The sequence below is a fragment of the Equus przewalskii genome, chromosome 16 (assembly GCF_037783145.1).
Source record: "Equus przewalskii isolate Varuska chromosome 16, EquPr2, whole genome shotgun sequence".
In the NCBI taxonomy this organism is placed as follows: domain Eukaryota; kingdom Metazoa; phylum Chordata; class Mammalia; order Perissodactyla; family Equidae; genus Equus; species Equus przewalskii.
The window spans coordinates 47,474,898-47,489,642 of NC_091846.1; the positions used below are offsets into that span (position 1 = coordinate 47,474,898).

Here is a 14,745-nt window from a genome sequence, read left to right on the forward strand (position 1 = left end):
TCTATATACTGGATGCTTTAAGGACATTACCACAATTTTAATCCTCAAAAACACTCTGCAGTGTTGACATTATTTGTTCTTTTGTTTTTATTTACCAACGAGTAAACTGAGAATTAACTTGCCCAGTTAGACAGCTAAAAACTGGATAGCTTGAGGTGTCAAACCCAGAACTATCTGACTCCACAACAAGGCTTCATTTTGCAAGAAAAAGAAATTCCAGGAAAATGTAGTGAATTGTGGAACGGCTGATAGAGTTGAATATATTTAGCCAGACACGAAGACTTGGGTAGGAAATGACCATCATATTGGCATTTAGCTACTGAAAGGACAGTCATATGGACTGTCCTCCTCGATTTGCTCTTTCGGTAAGTATTTCAGCACTATGTGATCAATCACTATGTTAGGTACTGTGTTAGAAGTCAGTAAAGTAACTGCGAAGAAGATTCATTTCCTGCTCTCAAGGGACTTATTGGGTGGAGACAAGGCAAAACAACAAGCAATTACACCAGCAGGAATATCACTAGCTATGAGGCCATAGAACACAGACTGGAACCCAGCGTATTCCTAAAGCAAAGGATGATAAATAAGAGTCCCACAGAAAGGGATGTTTACAGTCATAGTTGTAACACGAACAGGAGTTACGCAAGGTGGAAGTGCGACACAGAAAGACTCTAAAATGAGTTATATTGATGAGCTACTTTAAATCTGGTTCTTTGCTCTTGCAAGAATAGAGTGATTAGGCAGAGTGTGAAAAAAAGTCTTTTTTGTTTCTTAACTGGAAAAAATGTAGCTGGGAAGAAATTAAGTAATTAATTTTCTCAAATTGTGTGTGTAAAGAAAAGTACATGGCAGAAAAATGTGTGATAAAAGTGAAATACGTGTTCAATAAATTTTCAAATACCCATTTAAGATCTCCATCATCTACCTCTCCTTACTGAGCACGTTGTGTTGCAACAATGTTTGAGTCTAATAACCAAGAGACTTTAAGCCATAAATCAGACAGAGCTTAATCAACAGAATCTTGGCTTAACTAGGGATTTGCAGTTCAACAGACTGTTCTAAATTATAGCACAACAGCACAAATTTAATGATTCTATAAAAAAAAATTAAGGGCATTTCTAATGACCAGTTGATAGAAGTTTCAGTTGATTCATTAAAGAAGTAGCCTGGAGGGTTATAATCTCTAAATAATCATTGTTCATCTTTATTTTCTATTTTCCGTAAACGATCATGGGAACTGTAGCTTCATGTATTTCTTTCCTCTGAAAAGCTGAGATACTTCACCTGCATTATATAAACGTTAATAGTCAGTAACTTTTATACCAGCTACATAGAAACTTTGTAAAAGTGACTTTCTCAAGGTCATAGAGCAAATCTCTGGTGAGACAGGAATGGAATTCATGACCTTTGACTGCCAGAAGTTTTCTACCCACACTCGGAAATTCCTTCTCCATAAGTGTAATTTATAGGCTCACTTTGAGAGGCTGGAAAGTTCATCCCTTTTAGGGCAGGGGGTGGAGAATGGGGAGGGAGTGGTTTTTCTGTCAATCAGTTGCCACACCAGTACTTCACAGTTTACAATGTGATTTTTACCGACCTTATCTCATTTTACCCTCCGCAGCCCCGGAAACTACATATTATTTTTCCCATTTTGCAGACTCACTTAATCGTGTAAATCAGTCCTGATTCCAGGAGGTATAATCTTAGCAGACACTTGATTATGAAATGAATGAAGGTTTTCTTTGCAGTTTATTTCATTTTTTACAATAATTCATCTTGATTGTCATTTAGGTTTATTGGTTTGTTTTCTTTGGGGCAGGGCTGTTTTCATGTTTTCTTATGAGTTTGCTTGTTAATCTCAAAAATAAAGTGAGAATAGTATTACTAAACATACAATTTGAAAAAACAGACTTTACGTGTATTTCTTCTTTTTTATACAAGAGGGGGGCTTTTTTACTATAATTCTTGGCCATAACATATATGGTGTAGGGAGTATATGCCAATATAGATAAAGAATATAAAAACGCATTCATAAATATATTTTATATATATACACATACATATATAAATATATAAAATAGTGAACATATGTATATATAGTATATACATACACACCATGCCAGGAATTATTGTGAAAGGTCATACATACTGATAAGCAAGGAAAATGTAGCACTCTGAACACAATTCCTGACTGTCCAGGCCAGGAAGCAGTAATACTGGCAGCTTCTACAGCTTCTGATCGAGGCAGGAAAACTATCTCAAAGCTCTCCCATTTTTCCCTTCTCACCTTCCATGCAGCAATATGAGCAAGGGCTTTCTGCTACTCCATCTGTACCTAAACAATAGTACTGTTTGAGCCAGTCCAATTATTACACTAATAAATATTTTAAAATATAGACCATGAAATTAGCAACAAAATAAAAGTATAACTTTAAGTTGGAAAAAAGACAGGAGAAAGACCATACCACAGCAGCATTCTTTGGGTGAAGATCCTGTAATCTACTGCCAGACCAAAACAAATTTTTATAGAGCAATACGACTACTCAAGTAGCCACTTTTATGACAATAAACACCCAAAACCGAAAAATCCTTTTGTAACATAATTACTGAGAATATATAGAGAAAGTAACCATTTAATCCACAGCATGTGTTCTCCACCACAAGAACTCAAAAGCTGACATCAGATGGGGTGTGGCTGGTCCAGGCCCTAAAAATGAATTCTGGTCGGTTGAAGTCAGACAGTTCTCTGGAAGGGCTTGGAATCTAGCAACCAAGGTCTCACAGAGCATAAGGCTGTTGACCTCCTGGGCACAGGGCAAGGCCCATCTGTTTACTTGCATTTTGATTTTGGGAGGGGTGACTGTGGCAGATGAGTTAAGGCTGTGGTTACAGGGTGTTGCCAGTGATTTAATTTTAATATTTTTACCCTTACATTTTGTACATACCTAAGACCAAAAGCTACATGACTTATAAGCTGAAAAATACGTATTAATATACAGACGGAAAATAAACGAACATTGGGCAAAAATACAGATATTTCTACTATCATATGGTAGTTTCAAAATGTAAATGATAAAGGTAAGCAACTGCAACCTATTTTCAGAATTATTTACAAAACTGAAAGTTTTGTTTTCGAAAAGAAAAAGATAATCATGGTGTGAATGCTGAAAGACTGTTTTGGGATTTTTAGCTCTTGCTCATTAATCAACATGGAAGCACAAGTGGGGAAACTTATTCAAAAAAAAAGAATAACTTTGCAAATGAGTTTGTGCCATTTCTAGCTTTGGAGAATTCAACTATTCTGTAATACACAAATCACCTACAGCTAAATTTATGACGCTGACACTCTAAGAAGATCGTTTCTCTCACATTATAAAGAAAACAAACCATTTGACACCTCACATTTAAGCTGATCAATCTAATTCCCATAAATATGAAATACCACACTTCCCATTTTGTACGATGGAGAAAACGTCCAGTGCAACTATTTACAATATCACCTCTCTGATAAGGTTACTCAATTTTCTAGATTAACCAACACTGGCTTGAGTTCAAAATGTCCTCAGCATAGGCCTAGAGGCCTAAGCATTTATGTCGATTTTGTGGAGATAAGAAACACACCTATATGTAAGACCAAATTATTTCATTAAGTTGATAACAGCCTGCTTCATGATATAACATCTAAAACTCACTCTGAAGCTGTTAAAGTGCATGTTTACCTTTTACAGGAGGCCAGGAAGTAATCCTGGAGAAACATACATATTTTTAAAGGACCAAAACACTATCGTTATTATATGCCTAATGCATGTTCCTCGGAATGACCGTCAAGCATCCCGATTTGTTTTCCCTTGGCCTGGGGAGGGTGAGCACCCCTGTGTTTGCAGTCCCTCCCTTTCTGTACACACATAGGCTGCAGCTGGAGTAAACAACCACCAGCCAAGAGTTGCTAAGGTCAAGGTCTCAAACGCTATACCCGCTCCAGTTTTCTCCCCAAATGACATTCATTTCTTGCAAAGGAACTTTCTGGAGAAAAAGTATTAAAGGATCATTAGCACAACAATTTTCATTCAATAAACAGTTAATACAGAGCATTCCAAAACAAAGTTTAGCTGGCTGAAGTTTCTTTTAAATATGCATTACTAAGTAACAGATAAATAACTGAAGCACTTCAAAAATAAACAGAAACCCCCCAAGAATGTTTTGTTGATCTGACACAGCTATATTAGTTACGTGAGTGTCACAGCTTTAGTTCACAAATTAGGAAATTTTATGTGAACACATTCCAAACTTTACCAGCTTAAGTACATGTCATTATAGTTATGAATTAGAAGGTAGAATAATAAACCTCTTTCCTAAACGTATTACAAATTTCTGCCAATTCCTGTATGCTCAAATTGTTCTCTCTCCAACTCAAACCTAGTCTCCAGACTCACCAGGCTGCAATGATAAAGATATAAATTATGCAACGAAAATGTTGTCCTTCAACATCCTATTTCTACTACTCTTCTACAGTTTAACATTTTCTAGACTAAAAGTATATACCCCTTTAGCATAACCAATTTCTATGTGGTTTTAAAAAATGTAAACAAAATGTGAATGAGGTCTGCAAATAGCACAACCAGGCTTGGGGGGCGGGGGGGGGGGGGAACTTTTTATATTAAATGCTAATTCCAAAGAGCATTTCTTAGAAGATGGTATATACCCACTCTTCAAAGTGACCATTCCTACTGCCATCACAAGCTGCTGCCTGCAAAAAGCCACCCAATTTATTTGAAAGCATTTACGTATCTGAACAACTCTATCCTCCAGTAAGAAAAGGGCATGGAGGCGTCTAGGTGGATTTGCAGAATGACGTGTATTTGATTGGCAGATGTCTACCGAAGCCACGAGATGCACATGCACTAAATGTAAATAAAGCTGCTCGTCTCCGTGGTGTTACAGGGAAACTGAGAGAATATTAAACCTGATTTAAAATAAAACATCCCAGTGCTCGGCCGAGAATTCTATTAGCCAGTGGAATTGCTTAAAACAATCCATATAGAACGATACTTAAACCATCTGTACAGTTAAATCAGAGAGCTGACAATATTAACCACACAAACTGTTTATCCAGATTACAAATTCCGTTGTACTAATACTCTTTAACTCAACACAGTCAGCTTTTATCAGCTAAATTAAAGCTATTACTATTAAAGTATGCAAAACTCGAAGCGCAGGGTGAAGGGGGCTGGGAAGCTGCAGGGCATATAACAAAGGAATCGGTACTTTTTCCAAGCATTTGCCTCAAATGCACTTCGAAACAGAACTGTTGAGTGCACCCCACCCTTTTCCCCAAAGATAAAAGTTTTCAAAGTTCTAATAGGCAGTTCTCTATCCAACAAAAGCAGGGTTGATTCTCCCCGTAGGAGAGCATCTAACACGAACACCAACTAATGTCGCGGAGGTCAAGTACGAGTCCTCGGAGCGAGCTTCTAAGGCAAGAAGTGGCTCCCAGGCCGGCTCGGCGGGCTTCCTGGCCCGGGTGGACGTGCAAAGTTGCCCCTTGTCAACTCCGGCCGGGTCCCCAGTAATTGAAAATAACAGTCACGGACCACCCCCTGGCTACTTCCATGGACCAGGCACTGTAGCAAGTGACAGTTACACATCATTACGACCAGAGACAATAATGAATGTAGCACCAGGACCACTATTCATGCCAGCAGTGTCATCTCCGCCTTAACCCCTTCTCGTCCACTCTCTCCAGCGCACACCCACAGCCCACACAGCCCCGGGGCGGCAGCTATTCAACGAACTGGCTCTATTCCTGGGGGCAAACTACTTCCACAGCCCCCCCCCAACCCCCACCCCTCCAATTCAGCTCTGGTGTTTTATTTCTCATCCTTGGCAACTGTCAGGCAAACACTAAAACCAACAATCCACTAGGGGTAGAAAAACATTTGCTTAATTCACGTTACTTGATAAGTTCTTTTTTAAAAAAATTTGGGTGGGGGGGGGGACCTCCTTCTTTCTTCTCCACGAATCCGACCGACGCTCCTTGCTTTGCAATAGCATCGTCCTCCCTCGGCCCCCTCCCGCTTCCCAACACTTTCCCCCTTTAAGAACACAGACCAACCAAAATGATTTAACTTGAGCAGATGACAGAAGAAAAATAAAACATGTTAAGAGAATACGGTCTGATTTGGGATGGCAAAAAAAAAAAAGAGGAGGGGGTTGTTTATTTTGATAAGAAACGGAATCGGCACAGACCTGAACAGAAGCTGCAGAGCAGGAGAAATTGTTTTCTTTCCCTCACACAGAGTCCCCCTCTCTCTCTCTCCCTTTCTCTCTCTCTCTCACACACACACGCGCGCACACACACTCTCGCACACACACGGCGTCACCCGCGCACACTCACACGCACACTCGCACACGCACAGGCAGAGTCTCTCAGCTGCTCTCTGCAGTTCTCAGGAAATGAATGGGGGGCAACCCAGGGAACTGTTGTACTTGCAAATGACTTACCCGGATCACATGATGCGCTAAATGTAGGGTGGGCCGGTGGGTGGAGGCTGCCGAGACGCGAGCCCCGGTCTAGCGTGGGGAGCCTCGCCAGGCCCGCATCGAATTACCCCGGGGCCCAGCCGAGGGGGTTGCAAGACGCCGCTTCTCCTTCCTTGCAGCCCGCAGCTCAGGAAACCGGAGAGGCACGGGGGGTGGGGTGGGGTGGGGTAGGGTGAGGTAGGGGGGTGAAAACACCAAACCCCCAAACAAAAGAGCTCCGGGTCCTCCTCCCCAGAAACAAAGCCCCGCCGCTGCGGGCGAGCCCCGGGGTGGGGCCGAGGGCGGGGGCGGCGGCAGGGAGGGGCTCGCTCAGCAGGCGCTAAGTCGCTTTATTGCCATAAAATGGGGCCCCCGAGCCGCTCCGCCCGAGGATTAGGAGGCGGGCTCTGAGTGTGATGGTTGAAATCCCCTGTGGGAAACTAACCCCTCCCCGCTCGCAGAGGTAGAAGGCAACACCCACTGCCCAGCCCTCGCCTCGCCGCCCGGGCCGCCGGGCTGGGGGGTGGGTCCGCGGAGCCTCCACCCCGCCCCACCCCGCCCCACCCCTGCCCCCGCCCCCCGGCCTCCGGCCTCGGCCGCGCTTTCCTTTCACCTGCACCACCTTGGTGCGATACCCAAAATAACCTACACATGGCCCACGGAGCTCTGGGAGCCGCCGGCCGAGGGGCCCGCGGGGCCTCGCCGAAGGAGGAACCCCCCGGTTTCAACTCGCCAGGCGAGGACTCGCGCTCAGCCGCGAGAAAGTCCCCTCTTTTGTGTCAGAGCGCGCAAGGCAGCCTTAGGAAGAGAATTCGGAGACACAGAAAGCGCGGCGCCCGCTCGGCCTCCCGCCCCCTCCCCGGCCGGGTGGGGGCGCGCAGGGAGGGGGTCGGGCACCCGAGCAGTCCCCGCGGCTCGCCCGCCGGCTAAGTTGGAAAGGTGTGGGCGGAGCCGGCTCCGGCGGCCGGCAGGGGCTGGGAGGCTGGCGGCGCGGCCGCTCGCGGGGACCGCCCCCGGGCCCCGGGCATCGCCCGCGCCGGGCAACAATGGGGTCCGGGCAGGGGCAGCCCGGGCGTGCGATGCCCTGGGCGCGGGGGTGGGGCAGCGGAGGGCTGGGCGAGTAAGGAAGGGCCATCATTGTTTGGGGTGGGGAGCGACGCCCTTCGCGGGCGCGGCGCGGGCGCCCTCCCTCCCCGGGCTTCACCTTGGCCGGATGAATGGGGGCGAGGCGGAGACGCGCGCCTCGCCTCGGAGCCCCGGGAGAAGGGGCGCCCGCCCGCGCTAGTTCTGTAGGAAAGCAGGCGAACTTGCAGGAGAGGAAGGAAGCGGGAGCGGCAGACCCCTGCCGAGGCCCCGGGGCCGGGGGAGCGGCGGCGGCGGAGAGCCCAGCCCCCCGCCCTGCGCCCCCGAAGGGAGCCCCGAGACGCGGGCGGCCCGCAGCCGAGTCCTTGACGCCTTCCCCGGGGCCCCTCCCGCCCCGCCTCCCCGCCCGGGGGAGCCGAGCCGCGGGATTCTGGGGCGGGGGGGAGCAGAGGCAGCCTGCGCGGCCCTGCCGTTCCCGCGGCGGCCGGGAGGGCGCTGGGTCAGCGCCGCGCCGGAGGGTGGGCGGGGGCGGGCGCGCGGGCTGGGGTGGGGCGGCGGGCGCGGCGGTCGCTGGGGGAGAGGGCGTGCGACACCTTCGTGCCAGCCTAGGGGGGCGCGCTGGGGCTCGCGGGTTGCTGGACGCCCCTGCGCGGTGCCCCTGAGCCCGGCCGCGTGGGAAACCGGCCCGGCGATTGGAAGGCCGCGGAGGGGAAGTTTATGTTAGGAGAGGGAGATTCGCAGTAATGTGGCATGAAGTGGAGTGGGAAGAGAAACAAGGGAGAGGCCGAGAAACAGGAAATGAGAGCGAAGGAACGAATGCTAGCCAGGAAAAGCCATGTTCTGCGTTTTGTGAGGCATTCTCCAAACACTTCTCAAGGCCCGGTGTGCGTTAGTAATGAAAACAAAGGCAGCGCGCTGCCCGGTGCGTTCTTTGCCTCTTGCCACATTCTGCAAGTGAGAAAGATGGTAAAGGTGGTCCAGCCTGGAGGAGGATTCCACAGCCCACTTCTAGTCCACACAGGATGGCTCAGTGGGCCTGCGTATTAGCAAAAAAAAAAACAGAATTGAGGGGAGGGGTCAGAAATGAGGTAAGTGTGAAAGTGTCTGAAAATTGTGGACCGCTCCTTTAGCGAAGTATCCTTAGAGAAAGAAAGCAGCGGGAGCGAGAAGGCGATGGAAGCCCACATCTGGAGACGGACGTGGGTGCGGCAAGGGACTCAGGAACTCCGAAGGAAAATGGAACCTAGAGGCTGAGGGGTCCGTCGCTCGGGTGAGGTCTCGCTTCCGGAGAAAGCAGCCCCGGATCCCACCCCCTGGTCTGATCCTGGACACAAGACTAAATAGCCGTTTACACTCCGCTACATCTGGATAGATAGAACATGAAAAGACAAGTTTGGAGAAGGGTAGAATATCAACAAATGAACAGCATTTAAACGAAAAACTTGCCTCTACTAGAAACACTGTAAAGTTTCCCTCTAGGTGGGGCAGGGAGTGAAGGAAGTGAGTTTAACTGTAAGCGTGGAAGGATACTGTAAGAAATTATGTCATCGTGGCAGTTCTTGGACTAACAGCTCTTTCTCAGAGACAGCTGAGTGGCGGACTGGCCATAAATATATTCTATAGCAAGTGCTTCTGCACGTGGAAAAGCATTGCAAATTGCACTCCCTTCCTATGGCAGCAGCCACCGGCATGTAAACAGAATGATGAAAGGTAGAAAATAAAGTACAAGAGTCCATTCCAGAGGGATAAGGAAATTAGGGGTAGGTCAAGGTTAATATCTAGAATCTGGATAGTGTGGTTAAGAGAAGGAAATACACCAAGTACAGTATTAGAAAAGATGCTTGCAGATTAAAAAATTGTTAACATAAAAAAGAACAGAAATGTTAAATTAAGGCAACTCCCCAGATATAAAGAGGAAAAGGAGAAAGAACAAAGATGCAGGTTGAAAAGGGAGAATCACTTCATTGTGTGAACTGGGGATGGGTGGGGAAGAGCAAAAACAATGAAAGAATAAAGAAGCATGGATATTATTAGGAGTTAGGACACTGGGGGAAGTGTGTGTGTGTGTGTGTGTGTGTGTGTGCAGGCATACATTTCCAATTCACTTCATAATAATTCTGTCTCCCTATAGAACTTAGATTTAAACAAACTAAGGTGTGAACAGAAGGGGAGAAGATAAGAAAAAAGTACACCTAGTCTGGTAAAAATATGTGCAAGTCTTTATGTTGTCCTTTCCCCTCTACTGTCTGTGCTGGGATGTGGAAAAGCCAGAAAAAGGTTAAGATGGCAAAATTATTTTATCAAGAGAATTCTGACGACGTAAGAGAACGTGTTGACATTACAGAATCATAAAATTTCAGTGTTGAAAGTATCTGTCAAGTCTAATTATGTGTCATACTTCAATTCTGTTTAAAACCAAGATGATCTGGGTCAAAGATGATGACCCATTTCCCTAACTTTGTATACTTCATTTACTTAGTCTTTATTATTGCAAACACCAGAAGAATGAATTAACAAAGAGCATAAAAGTTGGTATTCTGAATTTCTTATTTTGGGGGGATGGGGGGGGAGATTAGCCCTGAGCTAACATCTGCTGCCAATCCTCTTTTTGCTGAGGAAGACTGGCCCTGAGCTAACATCCATGTCCATCTTCCTCTACTTTATATGTGGGAGGCCTGTCACAGCTTGGCTTGCCAAGTGGTGCCATGTCCACACCCGGGATCCAGAGCAGCGAACCCTGGGGCCACCTAAGCAAAACATGCGAACTTAACCACTGCGCCCCCGGGGGCCCTGCTGAATTTCTTATACATACATACATTGGATTTCTTTTACCTAACAAATTGTCCAGAAAAGAAAAGTGCGTACAGAAGCACCCCCAAAGCAGATAATATATCTCCTTAAATGTAAGTGATGCAACAAAATTTACAACTAGAGATTTTAAGTTGTTAATGTGAAAGTAAATGTTACCTATTCAAAAACTTTTTACCAGCTCGTATACTTGCCCAGTGGTGATACCCTTTTTGAAAAATTAGTGTCAGTGGTAGAAAAATCTTCTATAATATTAAAAGTATTACCTGTACCACGCTCTAATTTCTCTACGTTAAAGACTCTCTTCAATATCTATGTACATTTAAAGTTCTTAAGCCCTTGGATTACTGATGCCAAAGATCAAATGGATGATTTAACGCTAATAGAATTCTGGGTGGGGGTGGAAGGAAATGGAGTCCATTTTCAGAAGAAAAAGCTGTGTTGAAAGATTAGAACTGACTAGAAGTGAAAATAAAAGTGATTCCCAGAGTTTTAGATAAATTAAAAAATATAATCCTGACTTTTCCTGGACCCAGAAGTGAATATGTTCTATTGGGTTTTCAATGGCTATTTTTCTCATCTGTCATATTTTGGCAATAATGTGTAGCAAAGGGGAATTTTCCGATTTAAGTATGAGAAAGGCATGTAAAAGCCTTACTACAAATTCAAACAGCTGGTGATGTTATGTGATTACGTGCTAAACAGCATGTTTTGATTTGAGAGAGGAGCTGTCTCAGAATTAGAGAAAATGACATTTTATAACTTTGTTTTGTTGCAATCAATACAGTTTTTGGTCCTTCTAGCTTAAATATCTTCATTACATTCTCTGATGTGTCTCTTCTTTTCCAAGGCCCTGCATAGTCACTTTCATTCCAGTCTCCTCCTGCCTCCACTACCACAGCCCCGCCCCATCCCCCAGCTCTGAGCCTCTGGCCCCTCCTCTCAGATCCGTTCCACCTCTCCTACAGCAAAACCTTAATTACAGCATACCTATGTGTAAGTACCTGAAGTGGCACAAATTAGTTTCAATACAATACTGTGACATTTAAGGGCTCCACTTACATTTTCGTATCTCACTTCCCTTTCCAGCCCATGTGGTCACCTTGCCATACCTCATCCCTCCTGGATGCCTTTACTTGATGGTCCACGTCCCCCTCCTTCTGAGGAATCTTCCCCAAATGATCCCATGACACCCCACACACGTATACATATCCTATCCCCTCCCCAAAAAATCATCTTTGCCTTCTTGGCGCTTCTTTTGGTATCATGGAAAGAGTGCCTCAGCCACTGACCAGCTGGTTTTTCATCTTTTTTCTGATTCTCAATTTTTTCCACCTACTTAAATAATATTTCCCTCACATTGAAAGATTAACATTTATTGGATGCTTACATGGGCCAATGTGAGATATATTGGCCCAAGTAGGCATCCAGCAAATGTTAATTCCCTCACTTATTATTAAGGTACTTACACCTTTTTGCTTTCATTAAATATTGTTGGCTCCCCCTCATAGGTAACCCTTTGAGAGCAAGAGCTACTCCTTAACCATTTATTTAGCCTTCCTTTTACCCCCACACTATTTTGTACATAGTAGGTGATTAATGAATGCTTGTTGACTCAAACAATTATATAAAATTAGAATAACATACATTAAAACACAATCTAGCAGAAAACAAGTTTCCACTTGAGTGCATATATTGAAAACAACAAGCAAAACTGGACTGTGTCGATAAATCCCTTTTGAACATTAATTCTGGTAATATTCCTCAACCAACTTTCTTTGAAATTTGAAGTTTTTACATACAGGAATATATCAGATTTGGAGCATTTTTATTTAATTTCATTATCCCTATCATATTTAATCATTTAAAAATTATTCAATTATACTACTTCTAATTCTTTTTAAAATTAGAATTAGAATTATATTGTATTAAATTAAAATTCAATTTTTCAATACCAGAGGGGAAATTCATCACAAATTTGTTTTTAAAAGTACCACTTTGCAAGTTTTTAGATTGCAAGCGTTGGAGTTATAATGTAATAAATAGAATCTGCATTTGTAATTACAACAAGTCGAGGCATATCAGATTTTAGCTATAGTTATCCTTGCCTTTTTTAATTTTGCAAATGAAAACCATACCTCCATGGAAATAATTTAATTTGGCTTAAGTATATATATTTTACAGAATATCAGTTTAATTTCATGCTATAAACAAGGCACTAACCTTGGCATTCTAAGCATGTGAAGAAGATAAGCTTAGATAAAACTAATGAATAGCTATAATATGAAGTACAATTAAAGTACTCTGGATGAAATTATATCTGTTTGGAAATATTAAGAAAGGCTTTGTGGAGAAGGTTGTACTTAAGACCTTCAAAAGATGGATGGGATTTTTATTTTTTAATAATATGAACTGTCATGCATGTAAAATAACATATATATCATGTGTATGTTAAGGTATTCTCCTGTGGCCTCTCGCTAGTTTAAGAAATAGAATTTTTCTGATACTCTCTAAACCCCCAAACTGCGGTCATCCCATTGGTATCACTCTCCTGTCCCTTCAGGGATAACTACTTTCTGACTTGGGGTTTATCATTTCATTGCAATTTTTTGTAAATATTTTTGATCTTTACATAAAGTCTTCATAATCATTATTTTTCCTAATAGCAAACTGCCATTATTTATTTAACTTATCCTCATCACATTAGAATTTTCCCCAATTTTTGTAATTGTACTTAGAGTGAACATCTTAGCTTCTTTCTTTTAAAAAATATTTCTTGTAGATAGTTTCCCCTAAGTTGTGTTACTGAAATAAAGATTATCAATTCATTTTTACTGTTCTAGAAACATACTGCCAGATGATTTTTCAAAAGTATTTTACCAGTTTACCATGATACCATCATATATGACAGTGCCACTTTCTGTGTGTTCTTGCTAAGGTTGGGTGGTGCTTTGCAATAAAAAGCTTTAAATTGGTAGACAAGAATGGCTTGAATTGTAATTCTTTGCTTAGTGGAGATCAAACCCTACTCTAGGAATATAAATATGACATTGGTGGGCAGGTGCTTGGGCTGAGCCTGGCTGAGAGGATGAGCGTGGCTACAATGGGAAATGAACATTGGAACCGCTGTGAAGGACGTTACAAATACAGCCTCTAAAATTCAACAAACTTGTTACTTTGGGGAAGAGGAACAAGGGAAAGAAAATGGGAAGCTCTGTCTCATATTTCAAGCCTTGGAAATAAGAGAAGAGGGTCTTAAAAGTAGGGAATTCGGGAACAGCAGCTTGTTTTTACTTTAACTTTGGAAGTTATCTAAATGGATAATTAGTTCTGCCGTATTGGAAGCTAAGATAACAAAATAGCTGATAAAGAAGAATAGAGAGGAAAAATTAAAACTTAGAAACTTGGGAATAAAATAACATGAAATAAAAGTAGGGGGACCCTTGTTGTTTTGTCCCCAGGAAAAAAAAAAGAAGAAAGTAGGGGGAGAGATGAAAGGGAGGGAGAAAGGTCACTGCATTGATTAATATTGCTCTACATTCATCTGCAAACAACAGAAAATCTGACTAATGCTTGCTTAAGATACATATTTTTTGTACACACCCCCTTCCCCATGCAATGAAACAAGAAGTCCCAAGGCAGACAGCCACAGTTCACGACTGCGGCTGCTCTCTGGTGCCCCAAGACCCCATGCTCATTTTCTTTTTCTGCCCTCCCTCTTAAAGGGTAACTTTTTTCCTCAACAGTAGGATGAAGGAAAAAAGGCTAAAGATCAAGGTCAAGCCAATTCCTTTTAGAAAGGTTATCAGAAGCCTGGCCCCGTCATCTGCTTATATCTCTGGCCAGAATTGGGTCACATGGCTTCCTGGAGACCAATTACAGGAAAGTGGATATGGACAAGGACATCTTAGATGGAACTTGGGACAGCCAACAGACAGTGTCTCCTTGTGTATATAATTTTGCATGATATTTTAGTCTTAAATTGCAAACCATTAGATTATTGAGGCTCTCTATTGAATTTTTGCTGGCAGACTGGTAAAAAAAGAAAAACATACCATAGGCTTCGAAGTTATTGACACCATTATTATAAAGACATCAGTTCATAAACCACACACACAAGAAAAGATTTTGTGATGTTTCTTAAGATGTACTTTTCCACACAATGTGGTAAAATAAAAATCGTTAAAGTATACAAACCATAATGTAGTCAATTTTAGATTAATCCATGCGTGATTTACCTAAGGCAAAATAAGAATCCTGGTTTAGCTTCACTCAGTCATGTAGCCTGGTTTTGGCGCATCTTTCCACTCCATCAGTTTCCATGTCTTTGAGAAA

At 43.3% G+C, this 14,745-nt stretch overlaps 1 protein-coding gene across 7 annotated transcripts in view; it reads right to left on the reverse strand.

The window, feature by feature from the left end:
- KLF12 (KLF transcription factor 12) overlaps positions 1 to 14,745 on the reverse strand; it is a 582,757-nt gene that overhangs the window by 410,944 nt on the left and 157,068 nt on the right. For 3 of the 7 annotated variants that reach the window (XM_008534690.2, XM_008534671.2, XM_070578454.1), the window contains exon 1: positions 6,247 to 6,499. The exons of 1 other annotated variant lie outside the window; for it this stretch is intronic. The gene's annotated coding sequence lies outside the window, so the exon portion shown is untranslated. 3 more of the 7 variants (XM_070578455.1, XM_070578453.1, XM_008534682.2) reach the window with 2 other exon arrangements.